Here is a 16617-nt window from a genome sequence, read left to right as displayed (position 1 = left end):
ATATGTTCAACTACCTCAGTGGCTTCAGCAGCCAGAGACTGTGGTCATGTGTGTGTGAGCTACATTTGCATGAGAGAGAGAGAGAGAGAGAGAGAGAGAGAGAGAGAGAGAGAGAGAGAGAGAGAGAGAGAGAGTGTCCAACAAAGGCTTAGTTGGCTGAAAGCTCATTTTCTGACAGTCTTTCTGTTGTGCCTATCTGCAACTCAGCATCTCCACTATATGGTGAGTAGCAACTATCCTTTTCATAATATTGTTACTTTCCCTCCTGCATGTTCTATTGTTTGATTCTGCCAATGCATAACTGTTTGGGCCAAAAGCCAGCAGCACATAACTGATCTTTAGATGAAATTCAGCCAAAATTATTGTAGGGTGTGTGCTTGCCCAAACACTTTAGGTTACTACTGATAGCACCACAGCGTACATGCAGGTGGGTCACTTGTCGGGAAGTAGCCAGTGATCTCGCAATAATCCAGCAAACAAATTCATCACACATTACGAAGCAGATGCGTTGATCAAATAAATACCACCGGCAACTACTCAGACTTAAGCCTAGTTTGCATGATGACACTAGGTAGTAGGCAACTGTGCTACCAGCCACTGTGCATGCACACCGCACGTTTGTGCAACTCATCAGTGAAACTAAACACTTTCGGTGTGTTCCAACTTTGGCGACACTAGTTGCATGAGTTTTGAGGTTATGTGTGTTCGTAGAGTGTAGACAAATTGAAATATGCAGTGAGGAATGGAGAATAATGTTCCCTTTTTGGATATCTATGCTTTGCATAGGTGTTTGCGGGATTTCAGTGATGCTGATTACAAAAATAAGTAATATATTGCTATACATGAGTCCTTCAAGTGCAATCAGAACATATCTGAGCTGCAGAGCAAAACTTATTGAATTAGAAGCACATATACAAGTGAATTAAGAAAAATACAAGCAAATGTAATTCTAACTGTGGAAATGCCCTTGTCTACAAGACTAAAATCCCACTGTTTGAGTTTGCCAACTCTTTTCTTTAAGGAATATTGTTGACAGGAGGGAAGGCTACAAAAAAAATCAAAAATCTGCATTCTTTATTCAATATTCATCTATTTAAAACAACACATCAGTGCTCCCCATTCACATATGTTTGAATTTTGAAATATTGCCACTGTACAGATCTATCTTCATGACAGTAGTTAGCAAACCATTCTCTTCTTAATGCGGCCTGTTCAAATAATTACTGCTGTTAATGTTAATAATTATTACTGTTAATGTTAATAATTATTGGTGTTAATGAAAAAGTGTCATCGCTAACTAAATCCGCATCTTATAGCATGTTGAGTGTCCTCAATTGTATTGCACGCAATGTGATATGTAATTTCAGTTCTGATGAAGTGCTCCATGCATTACAGTACCTTTATTCCTTATCGCAAAATTAACGCTATTTAGAAGAAACATGAACAGTTCTGGTGGCAATCTAAGATAATTAAAAGAACTTCTTGGGTCTTCCATTACAAATTATTTCAGCAAGAATTCTGAGCAACTGAGCTGATGTCTTTTCTGCATCCAGTCACAAATCGAAACAACTTTCTTATTTTTTTCCTATGCAGCGATTCCACGCAAACAAGTTTTAACTCCATCACAACTCATGCAATGTGCACCTGCCAAAATTTTCATTGCAGACACAACTCAGGAACCTGCAAAATGATGAAACTGAAATCTATACTAGTTTCGCCATGTTGACAGTGAAATATGAAACCATTTACATGCAACTCATTCCATGCAACGAGTGGCGCAGCCCAATGTCATTGTGTAAACTAGGCTTTAGAAAACTGTAGTATGAAATTACTCCCATGCTCATGCCACTATCTTTTACAGCAGTTAGATCTAAGGGGACAATTCAGTACTTTTAAGTGGACACCTGGTAACTAATTTCAACATTTGATACCCACAGCACAAATACAGCTGGAGCTGGCTTCTCTACCCAAAGTATAGAGGCATTTACAGGCCTCTTCCAAATTAAGAGTGCAGACATGATTCAGTACCTTATTTCTCACTGCATCAAACACTCCAAATCGGCAATCTCACTTTATCAACAGCAATTCTGCCCACACACTCAGTTTTGCTCCCAGCACGCACTCAGTACAGCAACAAGACTCCACTGGCCATGGTCTCTGCTGTTAGTTTTTAGCACTGTCCCTCCACTCCACACCAACAGCATTCCTTCATGTCGCATAAACTCCCAGAACAGATCGACTGCTCACATCCCCATTTCTCTCTACTCTTGGCACAGGTCTTGGTGCCAGCCCGCAGGAGGCTGGCCATTCTCATCAGATAGCACAGAATCACCCTCCCAGCAGCCAATCAGCCATGTGAAGAATTCAGAATGTGCGGGTGATATTGTGCAAAAATAGGTACAACTCAGCTGTATACTCTGAATCACACCATTAATAATCATGCCGGGAAAGCCTTTGAGATCATAGGCAGTATAGTACATGGAATCTCAAGTTGATGGGGAAATAAGAATTTCTAGAGCCTTATGATCAACCTAACACACTAACCCATAGGATAAATTAATCCATATAATATAAGATGGTATGCTTCACCTAAGAAAGCCAAGGCGTAAGAAAGCCAAGGCGGGAAGTTATTTTTAGTGCCACAACACTTGGAGATTGAGAGAAGCATGATAGTGGATGAAACACTCTGAGAGAATAACATTGTTTTTCCCTGTATTACTCCCCTGTGATCTCCAACATGCTCTGTAGTGGGTAACACAATGAGTGATGATGTGCGAGAGAAAAGTGGCATGAAGTGATACACCGGAAGGTGAAGTAAGTTCACTCAGCAATCTGATTGTGGTACCCCTCATGTAAGAGTAACGGTATGTAGTTACCAAAACATTTTAAACAAGGGTCAAATACACAAGTGATGCAACAGTTATTTTGAGGCTATGCAAAAGACACATCAATAATTTGAGAAAAGTAGTTATTGTAGTCCAAATGAAGTAAATTGACAATCAGAACTGATTTTGCAGTATGAATGAAATGTAAGTTAAATGTGTCATTCCTTTAATTTTCTTTTGTAAAACTGTAATTATACTGTAATTCAGTATGCCATTTCATAAAACTGCTGTGTTGAAATTAGCCAAGGTTTTTGGTAGCAAGGTGGCTAAATCCTAATACGAGTTTCAAAAGTAGATTAGCCCATTCTACTGTTAGTTTTAAATATAATTCTAGAGTTGATTCTGGGGTTAAGACACTGGGCTTACATTCTGAGGAGGTGAGTTCCAGAACCCCACAATCATTGAGACTTAGGTTTTTCATAGTAACATTAAATGGACAAAGGCAAAAGCAAAGAGATTTGTTTATAGATTTCCTTCCCTATGCTTGTTCAGTTGAGCTTACTCCAATCCTCCTTTAACCTCTGCATTGACAGGGACTTAAAACCTATCACTTCTTTTTCCTGTATGCCATAGGATTATAGTACAAAAACTCTTCTCTTTTTCCTGCTGTCATTGCTTTTTCAGTTACTGCACTTGCTGACAATTTGCTTTAACATATAATAGCATCGAATGACAAGTGATGTTTAAATATTGCAGCCAATGCAAATATTTTCTCACTCACTATTTAATATGGTAAATATTTTACAAATGTAAGCATGCTTCTCAAATTTCTTCTTCTTTTTATGACTGCCAGAGAACAAGAGATCTATCTTTTTACTTATTTTCAATCTTTTCAGATGGCAGGTGAAAGTGACTTGGGTTGTGGTATTTTGCAGTTGGGGAGCTGTGATACTCAGGAATTGGCCGATTTTGGAACTAGATTCTTAATTTGAAATCTCATCTACGTCTACTTCTATACTCTGCAAACCATGGTGATGTGCACGGCAGAGGATACATCCCATTGTACCAGTTTTTTAGGGCTTCTTCCTGTTCCATTTGCATGTGGAGTGCAGGAAGAATGATTGTTTGAATGCCTCTGTGTGTGCAGTAATTAATCTAATCTTATCCTTAATGACATTATTAGATAATGATGATGATGATGATGATGAGATCCCATACTCTGAGGAGCGTAGGGGGGCGATGTGGGAGATCCACACTGCAGACTAGGCAAGGTCCTAGCGTAGGTGGTTTGCCGTTGCCTTCCTCTGACCGTAATGGGGATGAATGGTGATGATGAAGACAACACACGAACACCCAGTCATCTCGAGACAGTGAAAATCCCTGACCCCGCCGGGAATCAAACCCCGGACCCTGAGGGCGGAAAGCGAGAATGCTACCACAAGACCATTTGCTGCAGACGACATTAATAGCACCTGCGCATAATATCACCTGCCTTCTAAATGTTAGATTGTGAAATATTCGACAATGTCTTTTAATTAATGAAAAAAGACTAAACTAATGAAAAAAAGTTTTTATTGGCAGTAGTATTTTACTACATATCTACTTTACTTTTCCACATAATCACCATTGACATCTACAAACTTTCTGTAACACTACATCAGCTTCTTTAACCACTCTGCATACAAGTCTGCCACCTGGGTATTGAACTGGTTGGTAATGCCAGCTTTGAGTCATCATCATTTTGAAACAGTTGTTCCCCAGCCACTTTTTCAAATGCAAGAAGAGGAAATAGTCACCTGGTGGAAGGTCGGGACCATATGGAGGGTACTCAGAAAGTTCCCAACTAAAATCTTGTATCTTCTCCTTGGTTTTGGCAGCAGTGTGAGGGTGTATGTTGCATGTAGGAAGATTATACCAAACGACAGTTTCGTGCAGCGTCAATTTTGGACTCCATATCTCAGTTTAGTTAGTGTTTCACATTATCCATCAGCTGTAATTCTTGATCCACAGTCTGTAAAATTAATTAAAAGGACACCCTTTTCATCCCAAACATGGTAGCCATAATTTTTTGGTTTGAGGATGGAGACCGATTAAACTTTTTCGTTTGGGTGAATTTGAATGGTGCCAACTGTTGTTTTGATTCTGCATTGGTAAATGATAGCCATGTCTCAATTCCCATAACAATGTGGGAAAACAAATGATTTCTTTCTTGTCTATATGCACATTCTTTTTTTCTTTGTGCTGATTAGTGAGAAATTTTGGAACCCATCTCAAACACAGTTTGTGATATCCAAGCTCTCCAGTGACAATGATGTAAATGAGGTTCAAACACCATTTTGGAGTTCATTAGCCAGACCACTAAACATCAATCACCAATCACTTCAGAGATTTTGGTTCACTTGATCAACAATGTTATCAGTCTGAATACTGGGCCTGCCACTCCACTGTTCATCGTGAAATTTGTGTGGCTATTTTGAAATTATTGCCACAGTTTTTGAACTTGTTTATCACTCGTTATTTCAGGTCCATACCCTAGGTATAACCCATGATGGACTTCAGCAGCTGAATATTCTTTTGCCAGCAAAAATCTAATCACACCATGTACTTCACAACTGGTAGCATCCATTATTGTCTCGGCCATTGCAATACCAACACTGCAGTAGTTTCCTAAAGAGATGGTAGACAGTGCTGCATGCATGAAACTTCATTCAGGCCTATTATCAGTTAAATATTGGTCACTGGACTTTAATTTTGGAATACACCTTGTATTAACATATCAGCTTAGAATGCTGGAGTAATGGCATACATGCCAAGCTGTTGATGGAAAAAGTGCTTCATAAATGTATATTTGAAAGACCATAGTAAAAAATTATTTCCCAACTTTTTTTCAGAAAATGATGTAGACAAAGACATCACCGTTGAAGGTAGTAAATCATTTAAAAAGGATGCTGTAGTGTGTAGAAACATTTTCTTTGAGGTAGGACCATTTTGTTCAGTATACTCATAGCACACAACAAAACTGTTGCTATATATATGAAGACAGTAACTTGTTCTCGAAAGAACAGTTACTGTTGATGACCGTGCAGCTTTTCCCTGGAATAAATGATGACTAACTGAAAACCTCAGTTGCCGACAGGTGTTGTTGATATACCTCGATGTGGACAGCTGAAAATGTGTGCCCCGACCGGGTCTCGAACCCGGGATCTCCTGCTTATAAGGCACACGCTCTACCCATCTGAGCCACCGAGGACACAGATGAAGAGCGAGACAGCAGGGACTTATCCCTTGCACGCTTCCCGTGAGACTCACATTCCCAATTGTCCATAATTCTACATATGTATTGTACCTTATAGACATTTGCCCAACCACTCATTACTCGCGCATGTTGTGGCAATTCCCGTAAGAGTTTGGGCAACCTGTGCGCATTCGCACAGACGAAGGTCAATGGCTGGGTAGCATTTAACTATACATACGAAGACAGTAACTTGTTCTCGAATGACCGTGCAGCTTTTCCCTGGAATAAATGACGACTAATTGAAAACCTCAGGTGCCGACAGGTGTTGTTGATATATCCCGATGTGGACAGCTGAAAATGTGTGCCCTGACCGGGACTCGAACCCAGGATCTCCTGCTTGCATGGCAGATGCTCTATCCATCTGAGCTCAGAGGTTCGAGGTATATCAACAATACCTGTCGGCAGCTGAGGTTTTCAGTTAGTCATCATTTATTCCAGGGAAAAGCTGCACGGTCATCAACAGTAACTGTTCTTTTGAGAACAAGTTACTGTCTTCGTACATATAGTTAAAGGCTACCCAGCCATTGACCTTCGTCTGTGCGAATGCGCACAGGTTGCTCAAACTCTTACGGGAATCGCCAAAACATGCGCGAGTAATGATTGGTTGGGCAAATGTCTATAAGGTACAATACATATGTAGAATTGTGGACAGTTGGGAATGTGAGTCTTACGGGAAGCATGCAAGGGATAAGTCCCTGCAGTCACGCTCTTCATCTGTGTCCTCGATGGCTCAGATGGATAGAGTGTCTGCCATGTAAGCAGGAGATCCCGGGTTCGAGTCCTGGTCAGGGCACACTTTTTCAGTTGTCCACATCGAGGTATATCAACACCACCTGTCGGCAGCTGAGGTTTTCAGTTAGTCGTCATTTAAAACTGTTGGTGTGTAAGAGTGGTATGAAGATGAAGGGAAACTAAAGCAGTCTAATGGAGTCTCAGACGATCTCTAGTGATTACTGATTCAGTAAATGACACAGTGTTTAATAACTGACAAATGATCTGACCCATGCTAGAGGCTGTTGTGGACTGTGCAATAGAGATGGTCCTTGATGACTTCACTGAAGAAAATGACATCCACTTTGTTTCTGGGTTCACTGACCCATGAATCATAAGACAGAATAATGATGATGCTGTAATGGCAGTATATTATTATTTTCAGTACACAGCAAGTAGTTGCAATGATACAAAGACTCTGTGAATTGCCCAGTGTTTGAGAGTTGTTGAATGCAAGAGACACTGTGATACTCTGCATAAAGTCTTCAACGTGCCCTTCCAGACTATGTAACTTCATACATGATAAGAGGACTGATCAGGTAGTTGAAACCCTTGTACAAGATGCTACCATGTGTCATCAACATAGACTCAGTCTGGAAAGGACCATATTATAAACCTTTTAAGAATGTATTATTGAAATGTCAGGACAAACATTAGAGCACAATAGACATGTTTGTACTAACAGCCTGCAGAGGAAGCTGTTGGCTATAGTGGTGAGGGAAACTGTAAACAGGCAGAGTGACAGTCGCAGTAGTCCTGCCTATGAGGCTACAGCTTGATGCTGGCACCAAACGCTTGTCACATGAGCAAGTGACTGAACCACCCAGCAGCTCTGGGATGCAGAAATAGTTAGCCTCTTCAGACCATTCTGAGGAAGCTCTTGTGAAGAGGGAATTAAATTCAGAACCCCACACATGACAGAAAAGTGTGCGAGCTAATGGCAAGAAAGAGAAATAACCTCTTTGAAATTGGTGTCAGTGACACTGAGGCAGTTGTAGCAACAATGATTACCAAAATGGCATTTAAAGCAAGTTGAACAATTTCATATTTAGTAAACTAGATAAAGAGACTATAGTCTCATATCTCTGGGAGGAGTATGTAGAGGATCTGTAACCCATGTTTAAAATAATTGTTGACCAAACGCTGTTTATACGCACTGATGAGCCAAAACATTATGACCACCTACTTAATAGCTTGTTTGTCCACCTTTGGAATGAAATACGTAATTGACTGTGCATATCAGGGTTCTGACAGTTTGTTGGTAGGTCTGTGAAGGTATGTGGCACTAGATGTCCATGCTCATACCAAGTAATTCATGTAAATAATGGGCTGTTAATTTGCGTACTTGATGAAAGTGACTCGGATGAGTTCCATAGGATTTACATCAGGCTAATTTGGTCATCAAGACATCAATGTGAGGTCACTATAATGCTCCTTAAACCACTGTAGCATGGTTCTGACTCTGAGACACAGATAATTATGCTGCTGAAAGATGACTTGGCTGGCAGGGAAGACATCAAACATGAAGGGATCCAGGTGGTTTGTAGCTGTCAGCATATCTTTGATGACTATCACAGGTCCCATGCAAGCACAGGAGAATATTTCCCACTGCACAATACTGCTCCCACCAGCCTGCATCCATCACACACTGCACGTTTCAACCTGTCTGCAGCTCGTGGTTAGTGGCCACTGTTGCTGCCTCTGGGTCACAGGGTCCTGGGTTTGCTTCCCGGCTGGGATGGGGATTTTCTCTTCCCAGGAACTGGGTGTCTGTGTTGTCCTCATCATTTCATCATCATCATCATCATCATCATCATTTGTGTCAATGGCTAGATTGGACTGTGTAATAATAGGGACTTTGTATGGGCACTGATGACAGCACAGTTGAGTGCCCCACAAACCAAACATTATCATCAATGTTTCAACCTGCCATTCATGTTGATGACAGCTAGTGTCAAAAATGTGATTCACCCAAAGGGCCGACATGTTTCCATTGACAGACAGTAAAATCCTTATGGTCCCTTGCCCACTGCAATTGTAACAGATGATATCATTCGGTCAACATTTGAACCAGTTGGGCTGGTCTGCTGTGGAGCTCCATGTCCAACAATTTACGATGAAAGATGTACTCTGAAACACTTGTGTGTGCATCAACATTGTACTCTTCCAGCAGAGATGCCACATATCACCATATACCCTACTTTGTTGTTGTTGTTGTTGTAGTCTTCAGTAATGAGACTGGTTTGATGCAGCTCTCCATGCTACCCTATCCTGTGCAAGCTTCTTCATCTCCCTGTACTTACTGCAACCCACATCCTTCTGAATCTGCTTAGTGTATTCATCTCTTGGTCTCCCTCTACGATTTTTACCCTCCACGCTGCCCTCCAATGCTAAATTGGTGATCCCTTGATGCCTCAGAACATGTCCTACCAACCGATCCCTTCTTCTGGTCAAGTTGTGCCACAAATTTCTCTTCTCCCCAATCCTATTCAATACTTCCTCATTAGTTATGTGATCTACCCATCTAATCTTCAGCATTCTTCTGTAGCACCACATTTTGAAAGCTTCTATTCTCTTCTTGTCCAAACCATGTATCGTCCATGTTTCACTTCCATACATGGCTACACTCCATACAAGTACTTTCAGAAACGACTTCCTGACACTTAAATCAATACTTGATGTTAACAAATTTCTCTTCTTCAGAAACGCTTTCCTTGCCATAACCAGTCTACATTTTATATCCTCTCTACCTCGACCATCATCAGTTATTTTGCTCCCCAAATAGCAAAACTCCTTTACTACTTAAAGTGCCTTATTTCCTAATCTAATTCTCTCAGCATCACCCGACTTAATTCGACTACATTCCATTATCCTCTTTTTGCTTTTGTTGATATTCATATTATATCCCCCTTTCAAGACACTGTCCATTCCATTCAACTGCTCTTCCAAGTCCTTTGCTGTCTGTGATAGAATTACAATGTCATTGGCGAACCTCAAAGTTTTTACTTCTTCTCCATGGATTTTAATACCTACTCCAATTTTTTTTTTTGTTTCCTTTACTGCTTGCTCAATATACAGATTGAATAACATCGGGGAGAGGCTACAACCCTGTCTCACTCCCTTCCCAACCACTGCTTCCCTTTCATGCCCCTCAACTCTTATAGCTACCATCTGGTTTCTGTACAAATTGTAAATAGCCTTTCACTCCCTGTATTTTACCCCTGCCATCTTTAAAATTTGAAAGAAAGTATTCCACTCGACATTGTCAAAAGCTTTCTCTAAGTCTACAAATGCTAGAAACGTAGGTTTGCCTTTCCTTAATCTTTCTTCTAAGATAAGCCGTAAGGTCAGTATTGCCTCACATGTTCCAATATTTCTACGGAATCCAAACTGATCTTCCCCGAGGTCGGCTTCTACCAGTTTTTCCATTCGTCTGTATAGAATTCGCGTTAGTATTTTGTAGCTGTGACTTATTAAATTGATAGTTCGGTAATTTTCACATCTGTCAACACCTGCTTTCTTTGGGATTGGAATTATTATATTCTTCTTGAAGTCTGAAGATATTTCGCCTGTCTTATACATCTTGCTCACCAGATGGTAGAGTTTTGTCAGGATTGGCTCTCCCAAGGCCATCAGTAGTTCTAATGGAATGTTGTCTACTCCAGGGGCCTTGTTTCGACTCAATTCTTTCAGTGCTCTGTCAAACTCTTCACGCAATATTATATCTCCCATTTCATCTTCATCTACATCCTCTTCCATTTCCATAGCATTGTCCTCAAGTATATCGCCCTTGTATAGACCCTCTATATACTCCTTCCATTTTTCTGCTTTCCTTTCTTTGCTTAGAACTGGGTTTCCATCTGACCTCTTGATATTCATGCAAGTGGTTCTCTTTTCTCCAAAGGTCTCTTTAATTTTCCTGTAGGCAGTATCTATCTTACCCCTAGTGAGATAAGTCTGTACATCCTTACATTTGTCCTTTAGCCATCCCTGCTTAGCCATTTTGCACTTCCTGTCGATCTCATTTTTGAGACATCTGTATTCCTTTTTGCTTGCTTCATTTAGTGCATTTTTATATTTTCTATTTTCGTCAATTAAGTTCAATATTTCTTCTGTTACCCAAGGAGTTCTACTAGCCCTCTGCCTTTTTACCTACTTGATCCTCTGCTGCCTTCACTACTTCATCCCTCAGAGCTACCCATTCTTCTTCTACTGTACTTCTTTCCCCCATTCCTGTCAATTGTTCCCTTATGCTCTAGCTGAAACTCTGTACAACCTCTGGTTTAGTCAGTTTATCCAGGTCCCATCTCCTTAAATATCCACCTTTTTGCAGTTTCTTCAGTTTTAACCTACAGTTCATAACCAATAGATTGTGGTCAGAGTCCGCATCTGCCCCTGGAAATGTCTTACAATTTAAAACCTGGTTCCTAAATCTCTGTCTTACCATTATATAATCTATCTGATACCTTTTAGTATCTCCAGGATTCTTCCATGTATACAACCTTTTTTCATGATTCTTGAACCAAGTGTTAGCTATGATTAAGTTATGCTCTGTGCAAAACTCTACCAGGCGGCTTCCTCTTTCATTTCCTAGCCCCAATCCATATTCACCTTCTATGTTTCCTTCTCTCCCTTTTCCTGCTCTCGAATTCCAGTCACCCATGACTATTAAATTTTCACATCCCTTCTCTACCTGAATAATTTCTTTTATCTCATCATACATTTCATCAATTTCTTCATCATCCGCAGAGCTAGTTGGAATATAAACTTGTAGTAGGCGTGGGGTTCATGTCTATCTTGGCCACAATAAAGCGTTCACTATGCTGTTTGTAGTAGCATACCTGTGCTCCTATTTTTATATTCATTATTAAACCTACTCCTGCATTACCCCTATTTGATTTTGTGTTGATAACGCTGTATTCACCTGACCAGAAGTCTTGTTCCTCCTGCCACCGAACTTCACTAATTCCCACTATATCTAACTTTAACCTATTCATTTCCCCTTTTTAAATTTTCTAATCTACCTGCCCAGTTAAGGGATCTGACATTCCATGCTCCGATCCGTAGAATGCCAGTTTTCTTTTTCCTGATAACGACGTCCACTTGAGTAGTCCCTGCCCGGAGATCTGAATGGGGGACTATTTTACCTCCAGAATATTTTACCCAAGAGGACGCCACCATCATTTATCCATACAGTAAAGCTGCTTGCCCTCGGGAAAAATTATGGCTGTAGTTTCCCCTTGCTTTGTGCCATTCGCAGTACCAGCACAGCAAAGCCGTTTTGGTTAATGTTGCAAGGCCAGGTCAGTCAATCATCCAGACTGTTGCCCCTGCAACTACTGAAAAGGCTGCTGCCCCTCTTCAGGAACCACACGTTTGTCTGGCCTCTCAGCAGATACCCCTCCGTTGTGGTTGCACCTATCGTACGGCCATCTGTATCCCTGAGGCACGCAAGCCTCCCCACCAATTTCAAGCTCCATGATTCATGGGGAAGCTTTACAAAGCAGAAAAGCCTCCAGGCCACACATTCTGTGATGAGTCATGGATGTCCATCCATTTAGCACGTAGCGGTAGTTTTGCAGTACTTCTACCTCTTTCCATTGATGCTCACGACAGCAACATGTGAACATCTGACCAGCTTCACCCTTTTTGAGTTACTCATTCACAGGCTCTGCGTAACAATAATCTGTCCTTTGTCAAAGTTGCTTATTCAGTGGATTTCCCCATTAGGAGCACATATCTTCTTTAGGGTGATACCCCATCTGGGTCTGATCAACGTACATACTTTTGTTACCATGTCATGTGCCCACAATGCCACAAGGTGGCTTCCAGTGATGCAGTGGGCAGAGGTTAGAATCAGTGTTCTTACTAGTAGAATAGTTCATGTTGGGGGGCCCACTGTGATATACAGTATCTGTAGATAGCTGCTACAGAAACAGCATCTGTTCCACAATTGTGTGAAATGAAGTATAGAGAAATACTGAATGACACACATTGAGTTATCTAAGTGTAATGCTTGAAGTGATGAGCAACTGCCATAGCAAAATCTCATTGAAATGTCTCTGACAGAACCCAAAGATATTCAGCCCACATGTAATGGCTGTCAGTGATACCTCAGTGTCCAGTTTAGCATTTCCTGTCCTTAAACATGCCATGAGAATAAGTTAAGAAAATCCAAAATGTTCAGTTTATTAACTGCGTGTGCATCAGGGTATGAATGAAGCACATTTGCAATTTATATTACTAATTACCTGCACTGGTAATGCAACAGTCAATTACACTTAGCTGGTAATTCTGATAGTCAAGAATTACTGATGTTCTTATATGATCACAGTAGCATCTTTGTGTTCTTCCTAATAACTTTGTCATGTATTTAACATTACAACAACATCAACAGCCTTTGACATTATTAGAAGCGATGTAGTAATTAGTTTTGCATGACAAGTACTTTCATAAAATTATTTAAACATAACATTACAACAGAAGAAAACATTAACATGGTTTTCAATATTAATTTAATTAAACATAAATTCAGCTTCAGATTTACATCATTAATGTTTTTAATAATTAATATTACAATATGTGTATTCTGAACACAATTAAACTAATCTTTCACTTGCCTACAATTGTAATAGCACTATATGAGAATTCCTACTATTTTATATGTTGCTTCTTCTATATTTTTATTTATTTATTTATTTCGTGTTCCGGTGATCCATGTTGTGAATACATCACAGGGTATGAAATGTGTCAGTTTTACAAACTTTTTATGGTATTTTGTAAGTATTGCTATTATTCATATTAAAATTATATGGCTTAGATTGAAGACAATTAATTAAAAAGAGAGTAATTAATGCATGTTTATGTTACAAACAACTGTCTTCAACTTCCTGCTAATGTTTGAACAATAGTTGTATTAAAATATTTTCTGTATATTGCATTAAACATCATTTAACAATAACTCATGTAAGTTGAAAAAAAAGAAAGCTGTGACATACATGAAAGTGACAGAACTGTGATGTATCATGTTGTATACTAGTCACCTGTATTATATACTACAACGTATGAATCTAGGTCTGTTACATTATACTGGACACTCATAGATGACACAGGAACATAAATTGTTAGTAGCAAAACAAGAAGAAAGCTATTTGAAACATTATTTACAGAAGGAACTCAAGGAGTAAAGCCCTAGTTTAATTCTCACACCACTGCAAAGATGAATGACATAGATGTTAGTATAAGAGGACTGAGGAACAGTGAAACTCAACTTACAGTGTATGCAGCCATTCCATTGTATGCTGCTTTTGGTAACCGTTTGTGTAATGAATGATGGCATCATTAACTGCTTGAGGCAGAAAACATGCTTTGTTGGTGCTGCATATCTTTGTAATTTTGACTGAGAGACATTGATACTGCAGTGTTCATATTTGCCACACCAAAAAAGAGCTTAATTTGGAATTTTCATACATGTGAGACCATATGTGACAGATTCAGTGATCTAATTTGAAATTCTAGATTCACATATTTTACTGTTCACATTGATCCTGCATAATGCTGTGATTGTATTAATTCTCATTTGTATTGTGAAATTTTATACATTTGTGAGTACCACGATAAAATGGTACTATTGTCATCAATTATATGCTTAAACGTAAACTTATTTGCGCTGTTTTAAAGTTGTTCAGAACAGTAGGCTTGTCCTCATTTAAAACAATCATTCTCTTATTTCATCATATAATTACTTGAGAAATAGGGTATTTTTGAAAATTTTTGGATACTTATAAAACTATTTTTGGAACTTTTTGTAAGTTACAACAGTTGTGGATAACTTATTTCATAGCAACTCAGCATTTCTAATTCCTAGTTACTGTCATAGAATAGATCACCCAAAATTTCATTATATACCAGCACAAATAAACATACATTTTTGGGAATTTTCAGAAGTCACCATTTTCCAGTGCATATACTAATTCACAGTATTAAACAGACATTTGTGTTTTAGTTACTATAGCATATATTATAATTAACATTATAATTAACTCAATTTCCGAGTTGGTAATGACTATAACTACCACCAAAAAGCTAAAAACTAGTAATTTCATACAACATGTTTTTCTGTCCCTTAGTAGAAATCTTGTTTTATGTATTTGCTTCAGTTCTTAAAGGGACTGGGCAACGGCCTTGCCACAGTGGATACACGGGTTCCTGTCCGATCACCGAAGTTAAGTGCTGTCGGGCGTGGCCGGCACTTGGATGGGTCACCATCTGGGCCGCCTTGTGCTGTTGCCATTTTTTGCGGTGCACTCAGCCTCGTGATGCTAATTGAGGAGCTACTCAACCGAATAGTAGCGGCTCCGGTCAAAGAAAACCATCGTAATGACCGGGAGTGCAGTGTGCTGACCACACGCCCCTCCTATCCGCATCCTCAGCTGAGGATGACATGGCAGTCAGATGGTCCCGATGGGCCACTTGTGGCCTGATGATGGGGTGCTTATAAGGACTCAGTAATTTTTTAGCTTAGGAGATTAAAAAATAGTCAGCAGGCTTGGTTTAAAGTTATTTATTCACTGTCCCATAACACATTGCACCATCCACAATGCAGCTCCACTGTGAATGCTATTATTGGACTCGGGATAAGTTAGTTGAATTCATAAGCAGCTGGAAATCACCCTGACTACTATCAAATGATTGGCAGCTGCTGCTAATTAGTGTATTGGAAGAGCTCTCGAGAGACATGTACCTATGAAACCCAATGTACCTCAAGCACTATCCTCTCCTGTGGGTCCTGTCTCCTCTGCAGGAAGAACAGGATCTGCCATTACTGTCCACTTGACTCTGAGTGAAGTTTTAATGGTAGATTGAGGCATCATGTCCAGGAAAGACAGAACTAGGGAGGAACAGGCTGTTATACTGACCTATCTCCACTTTTTCTCATATCAAGAGGAAGCAAACGTAAAAGGGTAGCATCTATTAATCATCAGCGGTTCAAATTTATGGTGAATAATGGTAGCCCTTAGGGAAATGGCAGCAAGGGACAGGAACGAACACTAGGTGCACTCAGTGTCTATATGTGGGGGCATCATTCAATATGCTGAAGAGACTGTTCTGGCAGCCATTGAGGGAACAGGGTGTAGCTCACACTGGAACAAATGAAGTCTGTCATTTATGCCTAAAGGTCATACTTGGATCATTCCAGTGACTGTCAGATAAGGTTGAGAAGACCTGTCTTGTGCAGAAAGTTTCAACAGAGCTCTCAATTTACAGAATTGTTCCCAGAACAGCTCATGGCCCCCTGTTCTGAGTCAAGTGGAAGGACTGAACCAGACTTTGAGGCTGGCTGTGACTTCCTCGACTTGTGTCAAAAGGTTGAGAACTGTACAACCTCCCTATATGGATTACATGTGCTACCCTGGTAGCTGACCATGTTTGTGGTGACACAAGGATTTTATTTTAGATTAGGCAACACTCCATCTGGTCAGATAATGACAGCTGTAGGAGACCCAGAAGTATAAGTGTAAGGCCCAAAAGAATGCCCCCTAAAGGCTAGAGCATTAAAATCTTAATAGTTAACTGCTGAAGCACTTGCAATGAAGTGTCAGAATTTGAATCATGCCTCAACGCTAAGCACAGAAAGCTGGTTGAAACCTGAAAGTGGCAGCAGTGAGATTTTTGGGGAAAATTTAAGTGTCTATTGAAAGGATCGATTAATGGAGTGGTGCATTT

At 40.0% G+C, this 16617-nt stretch overlaps 1 non-coding gene and 1 pseudogene across 1 annotated transcript; one reads left to right on the top strand and one right to left on the bottom strand.

Annotated features, from left to right (window-relative positions):
- Positions 1–6001: 6001 nt before the first annotated feature.
- Positions 6002–6075, bottom strand: Trnai-uau (transfer RNA isoleucine (anticodon UAU)). The gene has a single exon. It is a non-coding gene; the product is annotated as a tRNA-Ile (tRNA).
- Positions 6076–15065: 8990 nt separating this feature from the next.
- Positions 15066–15183, top strand: LOC126274474 (5S ribosomal RNA; annotated as a pseudogene).
- The last annotated feature ends 1434 nt before the right edge of the window (positions 15184–16617 follow it).

The sequence above is a fragment of the Schistocerca gregaria genome, chromosome 5 (genome assembly GCF_023897955.1).
Source record: "Schistocerca gregaria isolate iqSchGreg1 chromosome 5, iqSchGreg1.2, whole genome shotgun sequence".
Taxonomy (NCBI): Eukaryota; Metazoa; Arthropoda; class Insecta; order Orthoptera; family Acrididae; genus Schistocerca; species Schistocerca gregaria.
This window is presented reverse-complemented; position numbering and strand designations above follow the sequence as displayed.